At 40.6% G+C, this 16,578-nt stretch overlaps 1 protein-coding gene across 1 annotated transcript in view; it reads right to left on the bottom strand.

Annotated features, from left to right (window-relative positions):
* PCDH15 (protocadherin related 15) overlaps window positions 1-16,578 on the bottom strand; it is a 665,248-nt gene that overhangs the window by 159,569 nt on the left and 489,101 nt on the right. The window lies entirely within an intron of this gene.

Raw genomic sequence — 16,578 nt, 5'->3', positions numbered from 1 at the left:
ATGTCTGGAAGACCAAACCCTATTATTATCATTAATGATCCACACACTAGGTAATTAAATACAGAAAGCTGGCATGTGACTACAGATTCTGATGCAGCTACCAACTTTGTTTTTATGTCATAATTTCTGAAAGCAACAAAATCAGGATGATGATATATAGATACAGAGATAGGCCACAATGTAATTGACAAAATCACCAAAGGATGATTTGGCTAGAATTGCATAAAGTTTTTTAACTGCAACTTTTTTTGGCAAACAATGCAGATTTGACAACATGGAAACATTTCACAAATCTGTACTGGTTTCACCGATTTCAGTCAAGAAAAAAAATCAAAAACATTCTGAAAAAAGATAAATGTTTCATTTCAACATTTTTGAAACTAAAAGTTTTGATTTTTCAATTCAAAATAACTTTTTGCTTTGAAATGGCCCTTAATAATTCAAAAAAGGCTAAAACCGGCTTGGAATAGAAACAAAACATGTTCTTTTAGGTTGAACCAAATGATTCATTTATCCTGAAACATTTTTTTATTATTGTTTTTCAATTGGCTGAAAATTTTGGGAAAAAAATGTTTTTTGTTTTGATCTGAAACCTTTTATTATTGGAGTTGCCAGGGAACTGAAAAATGCATTATTCATTAAGCTCTAGATATAACACTGGGGGTTATTTATGCTAGTTTTATTATTCTTTAACAGTTAATCTTTTGCCTGTATTTTAAATAATTTTGGATGCAAGCCTATATTATAATGGGACTCAAAGAATATGTCTACACTGTAATTAAACATCCATGGCTTGCTATGAAGCCTCCATGAGTCCCAGAGCTCAGGCTCCAGCCCAAGCCCAAGCCCAAGCCCAAACATCTACAATTTCAATTTTACAGCCTGCAGCCCAAGCCCTGCAAAGCCAAGTCAGCCGACACAGGACAGCCACAAGCGTTTAACAGCAGTGTAGACATACCCCAACACCTGCTAGGTAAAACTGTTCATTAAGCCACTGAGTAAGCAATATGCATGGCAAGAGCAACACAAAACACCATTTTTCAGTTTTCCTCTCACTGCAACTGCGTTAGGTACCACATTAAAAGTAAGCACTTACGAGCATTTGGGCCATCTATAGCATGCACCATTTCTAAAAGATGGCATAACCCAGTTTTGGGAGGGGGGGGCGGGGGGGTTGTCTTTTTTTACACAGCCAAAACTCCTACTGCCCTCAGTAAGAACATTGTTTGAGAAAGGCATGCAGGACTGAGCTGGTTGTACCAAATTCCACACCACTTAAACCATGCAAGGAGGCTGCGGAGGGAGGCCAGGGGCAGAGTGGCCTATGTACCTCTCCAATGGCCATGGGATGTTGATGATGGCAATAAAATAACATTAATCTCTTAGATAATGTTTTTCATATATATACAGTAGAACCCCATTTATCCAAGTCTCCATTTTCTGGTTCTCCATATTAATCTAACAACCAGCCACCTGGAGCTAACAGCGGTGGGGCTCAGGCTGTCAGCCCTGCGCATGGTGGGGCTCCTACTGTCAGCTCCTGGGAGGGCTGACATCCCAAGCCTCGCCATGCACAGTGTTGACAGCTCAAGCCCCGTGCCCATTCTCCAGTTTACTCAGAGTTTTGGATATTTGATCTGGACCGAGTACTTTACAAAGGAAGGAAAATATCATTACCCTCATTTTACAGATGAGAAACTGAGACATAGAAAGCTGGAGTGACTTGTCCAGGTCACGCAGGAGGTCACTGGGTTTCATCTTTCAAGCTCCACTATAGTTCACCCATAAAGAACTGGAAAACCCCAGGTCTATAGGGATGGAATGGATTTTATTCCTGGGAAATAACATGGATAGTGGCACAGGGAATGAATTGACTTGCTAACAGAATCCTGTTTTACTAAGTTATATTTTCAGACCAGAATTCACATGTGAAGTACTGTGCACGTTTATGACACTATATGCAAAATGAGAAATAAACAACAACAATAGTAGCTTAATGAATTATCTGCATCTATAGATGCTGGGCCAAAATCTGCCATGAATTACATCCTGTGAAGCATCACAGAATTTGAAATTTTATGGAGTTTCACCTACTTTCATTCAAAAGTCCTATTTTGGAGGGGGGGGATGGTAATCAAATTTAAAAAATCTGAAAATGAATTTCTGCACTGGAACATGAAAAACCGCAAAATTTCATGTTTTGAAATAAAATTCAACTTGACAAAGTTTTTGATAGGAAAATGGCCCAGAATTAAGTAGCGAACATTTTAGTGAAATTTTGCAAAACTAATATTCTCTATTTAAAATGAGAAAGAATATGTTCATTAGTCATTCAGTGACCGGATGTGTGCATACACATCGACTCCATGGGTGCTCTGGGGTAGCTTTGCAGATCAACTCTTCCCCCTCTCCCCATCCAGCCCTACCGCCTGCCGGTGGGCCCTGCTGATCATCTCCTGCTCCTCCCGCCCACCGTGATCATCTGTTCAGTGGCGGACAGGAGGCACTGGAGGAGAGGGGGAGAAATGGGGGAGGGAAGGGACGGGGGTGGGAAGAGACAGGGAGGGAGTTGGGGAACGGGGTGAAGTGCGGGTGGGGCCTGGGACAGAGTAGGGGTCAAGCGCCCCCTGGAAACTCAGAGCCTCTGAATGTGTGTATTAAATCGGTAAAATGGGCAAAAGAAAGGACAAACTGCAGACAGGAGTCAGCCAGAGATGCAGCCAGTAGGAACAGAACCAGCCAAAACAAGGACTGATGCACTAGGAGAGAGGAGTAAAATGGGGCCCAGGCAGGGCCACCCCTTCCACCAGCATCCTCCTGGACCCAGAATTCTGCAGGGGAGAACTCCTTCCTGGGATCACTAGGATCCAGGTGGTGCCTCCTTTCTCCCACTCCATGCGGAGCTTCACTCCACACCTGTCTGTTTAGATTGCAACACTTCCTCTTCAGGGTAGGAACCTTCTACTACTGTGTCCACACACTGCCTAGCACAATTGGGCCCCAATTCTTGGTTGGCCCTTAGGCACAACTGTAATAAACATGAACGATAATATAGACGCTGGCCTGGACAAGAGATAGTGCAGAGCCACATGATTTTGTGACAGTTTTTTGGGGTGTCCAGGACTGTGGGTCACTGCTATTCTCCAGCCTCCAGTGAGAAGGAGTCTCTCATGTGGTAGCTGGATGTCAGCTCCCTGACACTGCCAGCTCTTCAGCCACTCAAGCACTCTTCTCTGGGCTCTGCCAGTCCCCAATTTGCTTTACAAATTAACACTTGGTGTACCCCAGTCCCTGAACACCTCAGAAGCATCCTCCTGTGGGGTCCAGCCCCTTCACTGAACACTCACAGTAATTACAAGTTTTGCTACTTGCCAGGGAAGAGCATACACACATCAGCTTGTTTGATTGAATTGAGTACCAACTCTAATAATAGCAACCTAACACAGTAATCTATTTATAGTGAAAACTAGTATAAGTTTATTAAAAAGAATGTGAGAAATGATAATAACAAGTTACAAATAAAATAAAGTATAAAATGCTTCTCCTAAACCAAGACTTAACTATAACAAGCTAATTGTGTCTAAAGCAATTTCTTACTTATGACCTTTCTTGCAACATTTCAACTGAGGGTGGTTGAGATCCTGTTTTCTCATGGGCATAACCACATTGCCCGGTTACCCCCTCAAGTGGTGGATAAAAGTGGTGTCCTGTTGCCTTCCTCTTATCCCTAAACTCTCTTGTTTTGGTCTCCACATCAGAATGACTCCCTGTGGTGTCCTTTCGAGAGTGCTAGCTCTAAAGTGTCTCCCATATTCCTGTTTGTTTCCCTGCCCCCCAAATTGTTTTTCCTGTTGACTTTCACATGTAAATAGGGATGTCTTTGTGTTAGCTTTACAATGCTGAGTTTACACATGAACTGAGGCAGGTGATTCCACATCCCTTTGTCTGGCAAAAACACCTTGCCAATCCTGCCTACATACATACAGCTTCTAAAATATCACCCATACATGTATCATGCAATAATTAAGAGGATCAGTATGACATAAGCTTCCATTAGACATCTTACATGATCGTTTATGGGTAAATACGGTGAAAGTAGTGTATTATGTGTCATGAGTTTGTCAGACTTGATAGGAGTGGCTGTTCCAGAACAGGGAACCCTTTGCCAGTTGGCATTTAGGAGTTCTTAGGGTCACAGACTCTACTGGAGGACTTGGGAAGGCACAATTTCTGCAGGAGAACTGTGCAGACTGCACCATCCTTTAGAATGGTCCAGTCTACTCCTCTCTTTGTGGCTGGTTAACTCTGCAGAAGAGTGCAGAGGAAGGTGGGGTCATGCCCCCACCTCTTAATCTTATGCTGCCCCTTTGGAGTATTGGATGTCTCCACTGCCACACCAAGGGAGCCGTGTGGGCACTCAGCTGCAGCTGTGACAAGTCCTATGTAGATAACCTTCAATGGTGGGGAAGGAGGCTTCTTGTGTGCTCTCTTCCTCTCCAGGAGTCACATAAAGACATGTCACGATTTCGCCCTTTACTGCAAGGCATTTTTCAGATCTATCACTTGAGCTATTTTACTTATGAGCATACAGTTCAGCAGCATAGAGTCTGATCCTGAAAACTTTGGTTCACATGATAAAGTTTTCAGGATTGCTCCCATAATTATTCTAACTGTGCAATTTAAAGAATTAAAATTATACAAACTCGTAAATCCATGAGATAAAATTACTTAAGGAGGTACTTACGTATATAGTATATTTCCTTCAAACAAACTTTCCACTTACACTATCAAATCTAATAGCAATCCAATGTGTTTTCAAAGATCAATAACTGACTGTTTCATAGGTTTTCACCCCATTAAATATTCATAAACATCTTAATTTCCACTGGGTTGTCAAGAACTGTAAGAATGATCACTGATGATTTCATTAAGAGCTTTATCTGAGGAAAAAGTTCTCAATGTACTGCTTCACCAGATAAATCCATAAATGATTTCATACCCAAGATAAGGAAGCAATCTGATCTTTAAAATTAGTGTTCAATCTCCCTTTCCAGTAATGCACCACATCAATACAGTATAACAAAAAAAAAAAGAGAGAGGATAACGGGAGAGTGTAGAAATGGATCATTACAGCTACTGCAGTGATAACCTGTATAGAACAGGCATGCTTATCAAAGGGGAAAACAGCACCCCATAATATGTCAGCCTCATGAATATTTACTTATAAATAAAGCAAGCAAATTATGTTTGAGATTTATCAAAATTCTAATGGTTCAATTACACCCCCTGCTAATAAATTGTTACTGAATCACTATTTGGAGGCTTACGCATTTTGAGAAGATGGCCATAATTATCTGGCATCCTTGAGTGGCATTATGCCACTTAAATAAAACATGAGTTATCGGCATTAAATAAGAAAGAAATAAGCCTTTTTTCCCACTCCAGAGAGGAACAAAGGTGTCCTTGAATAATTAAGATGTGTGTAAAGCCATCTGGGCAGACATACTAAACATTTTCACTTTGTCAATCACAAAATACTAAGAAAACTCTTAGCAACCTCTGTTCACACCCCACCACACTCTCAATTAACTCTTGTAAAATACATGATTTGGCAAACATTTGTGAACCGCATTAAAGAGATCAGATTCAATGCTAGTCCTGATGAGCAGAATCTCCCCTCTCCTAAGAGTCAGCAAAAGCACCTAAGTGAGTTTTGACCACTGCAATTTTTGAGGCTGTGGGGCTCTCTGTTTGAGGTACTAGAACTGTCTGTTCCATGGACCTGTCACATTCCATCCCTCTACTCCCCCAATATCTTTTGAGTAGAGACCCCTTTATCTTACTAGTGGAGACAGGAAAGAAGGGGTTGCTATGCCTACTTTCTTGGCCATGCAGTGGGTTTTTCTCATTTAGTATATGGTTTGGCCATAAGAATGGCCATACTGGGTCTTCCGACAATGGCCAATGCCAGGTGCCCCAGAGAGAATGAACAGAACAGATAATCATCAAGTGATCCATCTCCTGTTGCCCATTCCCAGCTTCTGGCAAACAGAGGCTAGGGACACCATCCCTGCCCATCTTGGCTAATAGCCATTGATGTACTGATCTAACATGAATTTATCTAGTTCTTTTTGGAACCCTGTTATAGACTTGGCCTTCACAACATCCTCTGGCAAGGAATTCCACAGGTTAACTATGCGTTGTGTGAAAAAATACTTCCTTTTGTTTGTTTTAAGCCTGCTGCCTGTTAATTTCATTTGGTGACCCCTAGTTCTTGTGTTATAAGAAGGAGTAAATAACTTCCTTATTTACTTTCTTCACACCAGTCATGATTTTATAGGCCTCTATCATATCCACCACTTAGTCATCTCTTTTCCAAGCTGAAAAGTCCCAGTCACTTTTATCTCTCCCATACAGAAGCCGTTCCATACCCCTAATCATTTTTGTTGCCCTTTTCTGAACCTTTTCCAAGTCCAAAATATCTTTCTTGAGATGGGGAGGCCACATCTGTATGCTGTATTCAAGATGTGGGCTTACCATGGATTTATATAGAGGCAATATGAAATTTTCTGTCTTGTTATCTATCCTTTTCTTAATGATGCCCAACATTCTGTTTGTTTTTTTGACTGCTGCTGCTGCGCTGCACATTGAGTGGATGTTTTCAAAGAACTATCCACAGTGATGCCAAGATCTCTTTCTTGAGTTGTAACAGCTAATTTTTTGGCCTTCCTAGTTACATTTTTACACTTTGTTTGCCAGAGTTTATGCTCCTTTCTATTTTCCTCATTAGGATTTAACTTCCACTTTTTGAAGGATGACTTTTTGTATCTCACTGCTTCTTTTACTTTCTTGTTTAGGCATGGTGGCAGTTTTTTGGTTCTCTTACTATGTTTTTTAATTTGAGGAATACATTTAAGTTGAGCCTCTATTATGGTGTCTTTAAAAAGTTTCCATGCAGCTTGCAGGGATTTCACTTTTGGCGCGGTACCTTTTAATTTCTGGTTAACTAACCTCCTCATTTTTGTGTAGACCCCTTTCTGAAATTAAATGCTACAGTGTTGGGCTGCTGTGGTGTTTTTCCCACCACAAGGATGTTAAATTTAATTATATTATGGTCACTATTACTAAGCGGGTCCAGCGATATTCACCTCTTGGATCATATCTTGTGCTACACTTAGGACTAAATCAAGAATTGCCTCTCCTCTTGTGGGTTCCAGGACTATTTACTCCAAGAAGCAGTCATTTAAGGTGTCAAGAAACTTTATCTCTGCATCCCATCCTGAGGTGACATGTACCCAGTCAATATGGGGATAGATGAAATCCCCCTTTATTACTGAGTTTTCTATTTTTATAGCCTTTCTAATCTCCCTGAGCATTTCACAGTCACTATCACCATCCTGGTCAGGTGGTCAGTAATATATCCCTACTGCTATATTCTTTTTATTAGGCAATGGGATTACAATCATTAGAGATTCTCTGGTATAGTTCATTTAAGATTTTTACTTCATTTGATTCTATGCTTTCTTTCACATAGAGTGCACCCACCAGCACCACTTGTTTTGTCCTTCTGATATATATTGTATCCTGGTATTACTGTGTCCCATTGATTATGCTCATTCCACCAAGTTTCTATGATTCACATTATATCAATATCCTCATTTAATACAAGGCACACTAGTTCACCCATTTTATTACTGAGACTTCTAGCATTTGTATATAAGCACTTTAAAAACTTGTTACTTTTTAGCTGTCTGCCATTACATGATGTAATTGAATGGGACTCTTTTTCATTTGATTGTTTCTCATCAGATCCTACCTGTATTTTATCATTTTCCATCCTTTCCTTCTTACTAGGACACAGAGAATCTCCATTAATAAATCCTCCCCTAAGGAGGCTGTAGTAAAGAATAAATAAAAACATCAGGATTGGGTCTAATATGATTTACAAATCGTGACTGTGGATGACATTATGTAGTCTCTTACTTCTGCAATACATGCACACAGAACTTTATGCATCTGCTCATGGGGATTGCTTGCAAAACATTTCTCTCTCTTTCACACTTCTTGGCCAGGATCAATACTCCATTCTACTATTGTTTGACTATTGTCTTGCAGTGTTGGATGCTTCTGGTCCCAATCTTGCCTCTGAAGTTATTTTTTTTTCATTGTCCCTCTCCCTCTTCTGGTAAGGGTCCCAGAGGCCTTTTATCCTTGCCCTCCTCCTCTTTTCCTTTTACATCATATATCATCCACTCACATGGCTTCACCTATCATCTTACACTGAGTCACAAATCTTCTGCTCTGTTTCCCACAACCAATTCCACATTTCAGCATGTTTCTGAAATTTCCACCTGGATGGGTTGCCAATAGTTTAAACTTAACACGGCTTACACTGAACTCCTTATTTTTCCTCCGAAAATTTCTTCCCTTTCCCCTTTATCTGTCTCTGTTGACAACGCTACAATGCTTTGTCACTTTGGCCTATACCCTGAGGGATCATTTTTGACACTTCCATGTCCTTCATCCAGATTGTGAGCAAAACCTGAGGCTTTTCTTGCTTGACATTTATGAGATCTGACCTTTTCTTTCTGTCCAAAAGGTAAACACTTTCATGCAGGATATTATCACATTCCACCTTAACTACTGCAACTACTGCCTTTCCAGCCTCCTGGATGTCCACATTGCCCCCACACCAATCCACTCGAAACACAACTAAACAAAACATGCCAATCTGACAGTATTCCTTTCCATTTCTCAATTGGGCCCTGATTCTCCACTGTATTACTCCAGTTTTACACCATTATACCCCCAACGGAGCTATGCTGATATAAAACTGGTGTAACATAGTGGAAAATCAGGTTCCTTGTCTTCACTTTCCAGATCCTAGCAGACACTCCTTCCTACTTAACCACCCTTGTCTCTTACTACATTGCCTTCTGCCTGTTTTGCTCAGCCTATGATGCCAGCCTTGATGCCTCACATTTTACTGCTTTTCCAGCGCATGGAATACCATTCCTGAGTTGGTCTACCAGGCCATTGTCCTCTCCTCATTCAGGGCTTGATCCAACAAAAAATATATGAACTTCCTCCTTCAATGTATCTATACATCTGCTTAAATTTAAGCATGGGCATAATTGCTTTCCTGGATTGGAGTCTCAAATACCTACCTAAGACTCAGGTCTATTACAATTCCTTCAAAAAAAAAAGAATTAAAGACTTTTGTATTTAGTTAAATTTATTTACTTGTATTAAAAATTAGAAATAATGGATGCTGCACATAAGTCTTTGGTGAGTAACCACAAAATCTTATTGCCATCATTCTTGTTGTCTGTCCTTCGCCTATTTAGCTCTTCCTACTCTTCTGATATCCCTTTTGTTGCATTATTTATGAAATTAGATTGTAAGCTTTTCAGGCAAGGGCCAAGTTTTATTAGTACAGTGAGATGCCAAGCATACTTTTGGCCTTATAAAATAATAAATAATAATTCCAAAACCAGGTACTGTAATAGTTCAAAGATCAGATGTGCCAGTTATTTTCCAAACCATACTTGAAATAAAGTCTCTTTCCTTGGGCTCAGAAGGTTGCACAACCCTTCTCCCTGGGGCCAGTGATTCTGATTCGTAATCAAATTCGTAATCTCTCTAGCATGTAATATCTCTCATTGGCTCACAGATTGCACAGCCCTCCTTCTTGGAGATAGTAGTCTCTGTGGAGCTCCCCTCCCACAAAAGAGCTTCTCTCTTTCTGAGCACCTCCTGGCAACTGAGCAGAGATGGCTTTTTATCAGATGGCTCAGGTGCTCATTATTCAATTAACTGTCTAGTTCACCTTAAATTAGCTTGTCACGTGTAAACTTGAGCTTGGACTCCCCTTAAAGGGGCCAGTAACCCTGTGAATAACTTTATTATATCACCCTCATCACTATAGTACCTGAATGCAATGAGGAGAGCTCATGAATATAATGCGGAGTAACTAAGGACCTGATTTGATCTGCAAAACTTTTATTATGAGTGATATGTAAGGAGGAAAAAAATCCAGCTTGATTTTCACCCCAGGCTGACAGTTAGGAAATACTTCTTTCTTTCTTTCTTAACTTGTAAAATAGCAATATTTTAAAGCTTGGATACCTTAAATTAGATATGTCCTATATCCAAATTTTTTTCCTGCTATTCAAATATATTAATTATCTGCAATTCACACAGAATCACATTTAATATGGAATTGGTTACGATACAAACATGGAATCCCACCCTGGCAGTTTAGAGTCACTTTTCACAGTAAAACTGCAGCTTAAGTGTTTTTTCCTGAAGTGATAAAACAGACTGATTTGTATTGCCCAATTAAGATCCAATTAGATGAAAAAAGTACCAAAAAATTGATGAAGGTCACAGTGAAATCTTTATCACCCTAAGACAAGTTTAAAGAAAGATTCTTTGTAATAGCAGAGAAAAGGTTATTTGTTGTATTTTTTCTATGGTAGTCATTCATTCATTACCCATCTGTCTTGTGACATCTCTTAATGTCAAAGCAGGCCCCAAAATACTAATGTGGAGGATAAAACAGCTAAGCAACTTTAATTCAATAGAAAAAATAAAAGCCAATTTGTTCTTTTCAATTTTCTCTGATTTTCTAAGTCAGGAAGTGGCTTAGTATTGTTAGTCATTAGTTGGAAATAAAATATCAACTATTCAAAAATGTATTAAATTGTTTTATGTTTAATAAGTAAGGAGAAAGAATTCCTATTTAGACTTTAGCAAACCTTTATGGACTTTTTCTTTTCTTTTTTTTCTGAGCATTAAGTTTAATTTTCAACTTTTTTATAAAACAACAGTAAATTGCAAAATCCATTAATGGTAACTTTATTTTCTGTTCTAGTCTCTTTTTTTATGTTCTAGATTAATTAAAATAATTGTGCATAGAATTCTATTTATTTCCATAACAACCTATATGCATGCACTCAGAGAGAGAGAGAGAGGTTGTAATAGAAATATACATATATGTATACACATCATATATACACACATCTAAATAACGTGTATGTATTACTGTATATATATTGGTAACACATTAACTTTTAAAAATGCTATTAAATTACTTTCCCTTAATAAGTAAACAGAAAAAAATTGGTCTTCAGATTTTGGCTAAATTTTTTGATTCATTTTCGCCCTTTCGAAGCTTAGTTTAAATTTCCACATATTTATATATATGCATACATACAGGGTCCAGCTATATATGGAATGGAATCCATATATATGGATTTAAGTTGAATCTTATGTGATTCTACCCAGTGATTTTGCTCTCTCTCTCTCTCACACACACACACACACACACACACTTTGGAATTTAGTGGGCAACTCCCCACCCCCAGAGCAGAGAGGACATTTAAATAAATATTAGAGAAAGCATTGTAAGGAAGGCATACGGGGGAAAATTTTTGTTGGAGGTTTTATATTATATTATCACAGACCTTTTTAGAGGTCACAGTCAAGATCTGGACTCCGTTGTGCTAAATGTCATATAAACTCACATGATGTATGAAGTGTAGTTGTAGCTGTGTTGGCCACAGGATATTAGAGAGACAAGGTGGGTGAGGTAATATCTTTTATTGGACTATGTAATGGTGGTTGGGTGTGTCTGCTGTCTTTAAACAGTTCTGGCCCTGGTATTGGGCAGTACCCCAGGTATTCTTCCCAGGAGGCAGTGCCCTCTCGATCTGTTCTATCCCCAGATCTCTTGCTGGGCCTCTGAACAGCTCAGATCCCTTTCTCAGGGCTATCGCTGTCCAGCTGTAGGACATTTCCCTAGTGGCATATGGGGGGACCAAGCCTGGCCACTACTCCAGGTCCCAGCCCAGGGACTCTAAGAATAGCAGCCATGTGCCACCGTGTTACTTTAATGAAACTGCTTTCAGTTCCCTAGGCCACTTCCCTGAGGCCCCAGCCTTCACTGATGCTTCACCCTTACGTCAGGGCTCTCCTATATTTAAGGCCCAGCAGCCAGCAAGGAGCTCTTTGTAACTTCTCTGGTCCCTGCCAGCACTGAGCTGTCCATGGTACTGCAGTTCCCTTTGGACAGCCAGGAACACCACCTGCACTCCTCTGGTGCGAGCAAGGAACTGTCTCTGGTTCTGCATCTCCTTTTTATATGGCCCTCTTGGGCACTGATTGGCTGCTCCTTGCAGCCTCTCTGATTAGCTAGCCCTTTGTAGCCTCTCTTGGCTGCTCAGAGGACTTAGCTCCACTGCTCCTTTCCTGGGATGAATGTGGCAGGACCCTGAGGCTTCCAGCAGGGGACCTCCTGACCACCTCATCACAGACCAACTTCTGTGAGAGAGACAGAGCTATTCAGAATATTTGGAGTCGTATGTAGTGGTCAGAGGGTTATAGATGGTGAAACTGGTGAGGATAATATTTCATTTCTTTTCTGCTTCCTGAGCAAATGCAAGAAACAAAACATTATCCCCAAAGGTCTCACCATCTATTACCTTCATTGACAACGGTAGCTGTTGGAATTGGTTTCAGGACCTTCTGAGGGAGTGAACTATCTTGCCAAATCACCACTTTATCTATGGTCTGGTGATATATTATAGAATTCTTTTGTACATGTCTATTCATTAGAGCTGGTCAAAAATTTTCTATGGACAGACTACGTTTCCATAGGAAAAGCAGATTTGCAAAAATCAAAACCTTTTTCTGGAATGTACCAATTTCATCTAAATTTTCATGGGAAATTATCAAAACTTCTCATTATGATAATGACAGTTAAATATTTATATTATTCTATTCTATGCTATTATAACAGTCAAAATGATAAAGTTGAAACAAAATGATTCAATAAGATCAAAATGAAATATTTTGGAATATTCCTTTTTGTGAAAAAACTCAGAGATATATTGACTTTTCATCAAAATTTGGGACAAAGTCAAATTTTGAAGTATCAGAATTTACCATAGGACAGAAAATCCATTTTTCATCCAGGTCTACCATTGATACAGTGGCTCCCAAATAGCGTCTCTCCTGGCCTTGTCCACATAGTTCACTGGATTTACAGATAACTTGAAATGAATAAAACAAGAAGGGAATATGGCTAACATACTGGTGGAGGAGTCCTGATCCAGGGCACATGGACTGTGACCTAAGGAATTGATCAAGATTTGAGCTATGGCTGTGCAGGAGGCAAAGAAAATAATTGTAACATCCCTCATAGATAAAGCTAAGATTTTGTCATGGTTGTCTTTCGTAAAAATCACAGACAGGTCACAGGGAATAAACAAAAAATCATGGAAGCCCATGACTCCTCCATGGGTCCAGCACCCGCTCCTGCTGGGACTCCGGCATCCCCCGCACCATCCACAGTGGTTGAGAGAGCTCTGCCCTCCCCCCACCATGCACGGCGGCTCAAAGGGATTGCGGCTGGGAGCTGCGGGGTCCACCCTGATGCCCCTGTTGGCTGGGAGCTTCAGGTACCCTGGCAGCAGCTGGGAGTTGCAGAACCCCCTGCAGTAACTGGGAGTTGCTGGGGCCCTGCCAGCTGACAGCTCCAGCCCTGCCGCCCCAGGGTTGAAGCAGAAATGTCACAGAGGTCTCTGGAAGTCATGGATTCTGTGATATTCATGACCTTCATGATATAATATTAGCCTTACTGTCACGTTATTGACTTGAACTGGGACCACATAGAACATGGTTGCAACCAAGGTCCTGTAGAGGCACCAAATCTTGTATAAAGGGGATCAAATAAGACAGGATATGGTTTGCTGGTTATGGTTATGTGTGCTATCATTTTTGTAGTTAAAGTTATGAATATTGGCTCTATACTGTCTGTATTTCAAATTTACGCTATACTACTGGGTGACACCCCAGACAAGCTGGTGTCCGCCTAGCCTGCTTGATGGCCCATTAAGGACCATCAGCTATACAACTGACCCACTGAGAGAAGGCAGACACGCCTTGTGATTCAGCAAGGTATGCAGGGACACGCCTATGGACAGAACTCTGAGGTTTTTCCAGGCCATGTGATGGACAGCTTGTCTTTGGGACAAAGAAAGAAAGACCACTTGGCAAGAGAATATAAAAAGCTGCTGCAGCTCCTCCATCTTGTCTTCAATCCTGCTTCATATCTCTGGAGGAACTTTGCTAAACTGAAGCTTTGAACCAAGGACTGAAAGACCCATCCCAGCTGTGGATGTTCTTCAGAGACTTGATTTGAACTTGCAGTTTATTCTATCACTGCTGCAAGCCTGAACCAAGAACTTTGCCATTACTGTATGGAATTGATTCCATTGGCTGGTTTGGTTTGTCTTGGTGTGCATAGAAACCCCAGCCTTGGGCTGTAACTGTCCTGCTTTAAGCAATTTGTCCTGAATTGGCACTCTCTGTTGGGTCCCACCAGAACCAGCATTGTTACACCTTCATGACATAATCTTAGCCTTACTCATAGCATATACAAGTCATACACAGTGGAACTGCTCCCAGTGATGGATAATTTGGTTAATGTGAGATGACTAATTGTAAATCGAGTAGAAATTTTACATGTGAGGAATTTGCAGGTTACTTTGAGGATACCGTCTCTTGAATTGAGACAATTTGCTGAGTCCCTTAAGTGACAGGGAATTCCTGAGGGGACAAAATGGAGCCATCGCTGTTCAAGTTTCACCAAGCGTTGCTCACTGAGCTCCTTGAAATACTGTGTGTGCTTCATTGTATCCATATTCCTCCTAACCTTCTGATGAAACTGCCAAACTTTGCAAGTTACAATAACATCCTTTGAAATGTGAACACCTGAACCACACACCTCACTAATGTCCTTAATACCAAATACACAGAATACCAAAGAGATACCTGATGACAACAAAGCTTCAAGCAATATCGACCTCAGCTGGAAATCTTAGAACACTAAAATAATTAAAGTTTCAGAATACCATCTTAGTAGAATTTTCAAAATGACTTGAAAACAAATGATGGGGGTGTGAGCAATCAGGATTAATTCCTCCTCAAATCACTGGATGTCTGATTACGGCTAGAATGTGCATAGTCTTACTCCTCCAGGGCAGAGAACAGACACTGACCAGCCATTGTGTTCCCAGGCACACAAACTGGAGAAATCCATCATGGACAGCAGTATTAGTCTCCACCTGTCCTGAGTGTGCTCCTTCAGTTGAGCACGAGGACTAGCCAGCCCGTCCTCCAGACAGATTAATGAGCTAAACTGTGTTACGTTAGGACCACCCAATTGGCTGGCCAGCCTGATTGTCTGAAGAAGCCAGCAGGACTGTTTTTAAGCTCAGCAGCAGCTGCAATTACTCATACCCCTGCCTTGTTTCCAGCCTTGCCATCCAGCTTGTCCTGTTCCAGTCCACTCCAGCCTTGCTTCCTCCTGCCTCTGACTCCAACCCTGGGCTCAACACCTGGGTCCTGACTCCAACTCTGATCCTTGACTCCAGTCCCTGGCTCCCGACTCCTGCTCCAACCACTAGCCTCATTTGGGACACCACCAAAGAAAGCTATAGGGGAAATAAGAGGGTGGGGCTATTGCCCTAATCCCCATCCACAATGGCTACCAGAGTTAGGCTGGGAAAGGGAAATGCACACTGACCTCTGTGAAAGGGCATAGCAAAAGCTGCTAAGATCTATGCTCCCCTATGTTAGTGGAGGCATTGCACCTGGCTAAGGCACAATGGGTCGAGAATGGCTGCCAGTATTTAGCAGCTCTTCAGCCTTTCCATGCAACCTCAAATCTTTCCCTGATGTTGTAAGATCCTTAGGAGAGAGACTGTGTCTTTCTCTGTGTTCTGTATAGAGTTCAACACAGAAATGACATTAATGAAATAATACATAGTAATAATAAATAAATATTGATACTATTAACCTGAATTTTTATAGTACTCTCTTTACAGATCTTAAACATTCAATGGGCCAGATCCTCAGCTGGTATAAATTATCCCAACTCAATTAACTTCAAAGGAGCTAGACTGATTAACATCAATTTTCCATTTTGTGTCTGGATTTTTTGCAAAGGGATAACACAGTCAGTACATATTAAATATGACTTATATAAGTATAGCCTTAGTATTTCAGCGCTTCTCAGTGTTAAAAAAACTATGTACTGTATTTAACTATAACTGATTTATGTGGAACTCTGTCAAAATATTAGCATTAGCTTTTAATGTGCATTGCAAACACTCTCTCAGAACACCACTCCTTGAGCATTTGGAGTGTTTCTTCTTCTCCTTAATATTCTAAACATTAACAATCAAAATTAAACCCTTCTGACAGAATATCTTTGGCTTTTGTTGTCCTCAGTGTATCATTTGGTCACCAGTGTTCATGAACCTCCTTGATTACACAAATAGATATTACCCATCAGAAAAGATAACAAGTCAAAAACGTGCACAGTTCTGTCAATCAAGAGCTTCACCAGGGAACAGTGATAAGAAACCAGTGGGAGAAATAAACTTTATCCCCAGATCAACCAAGCTCAGTTCAAATACTACATTTCCAAAAAGGGCTATTGATGAACTGTGCTGTTTTGTTGAACACTAGTATGTCACACAGATTGGAAACTCACAATGACTGCAAATC

This window comes from Chelonia mydas, chromosome 7 (genome assembly GCF_015237465.2).
Source record: "Chelonia mydas isolate rCheMyd1 chromosome 7, rCheMyd1.pri.v2, whole genome shotgun sequence".
Classification (NCBI taxonomy): domain Eukaryota; kingdom Metazoa; phylum Chordata; order Testudines; family Cheloniidae; genus Chelonia; species Chelonia mydas.
This window is presented reverse-complemented; position numbering and strand designations above follow the sequence as displayed.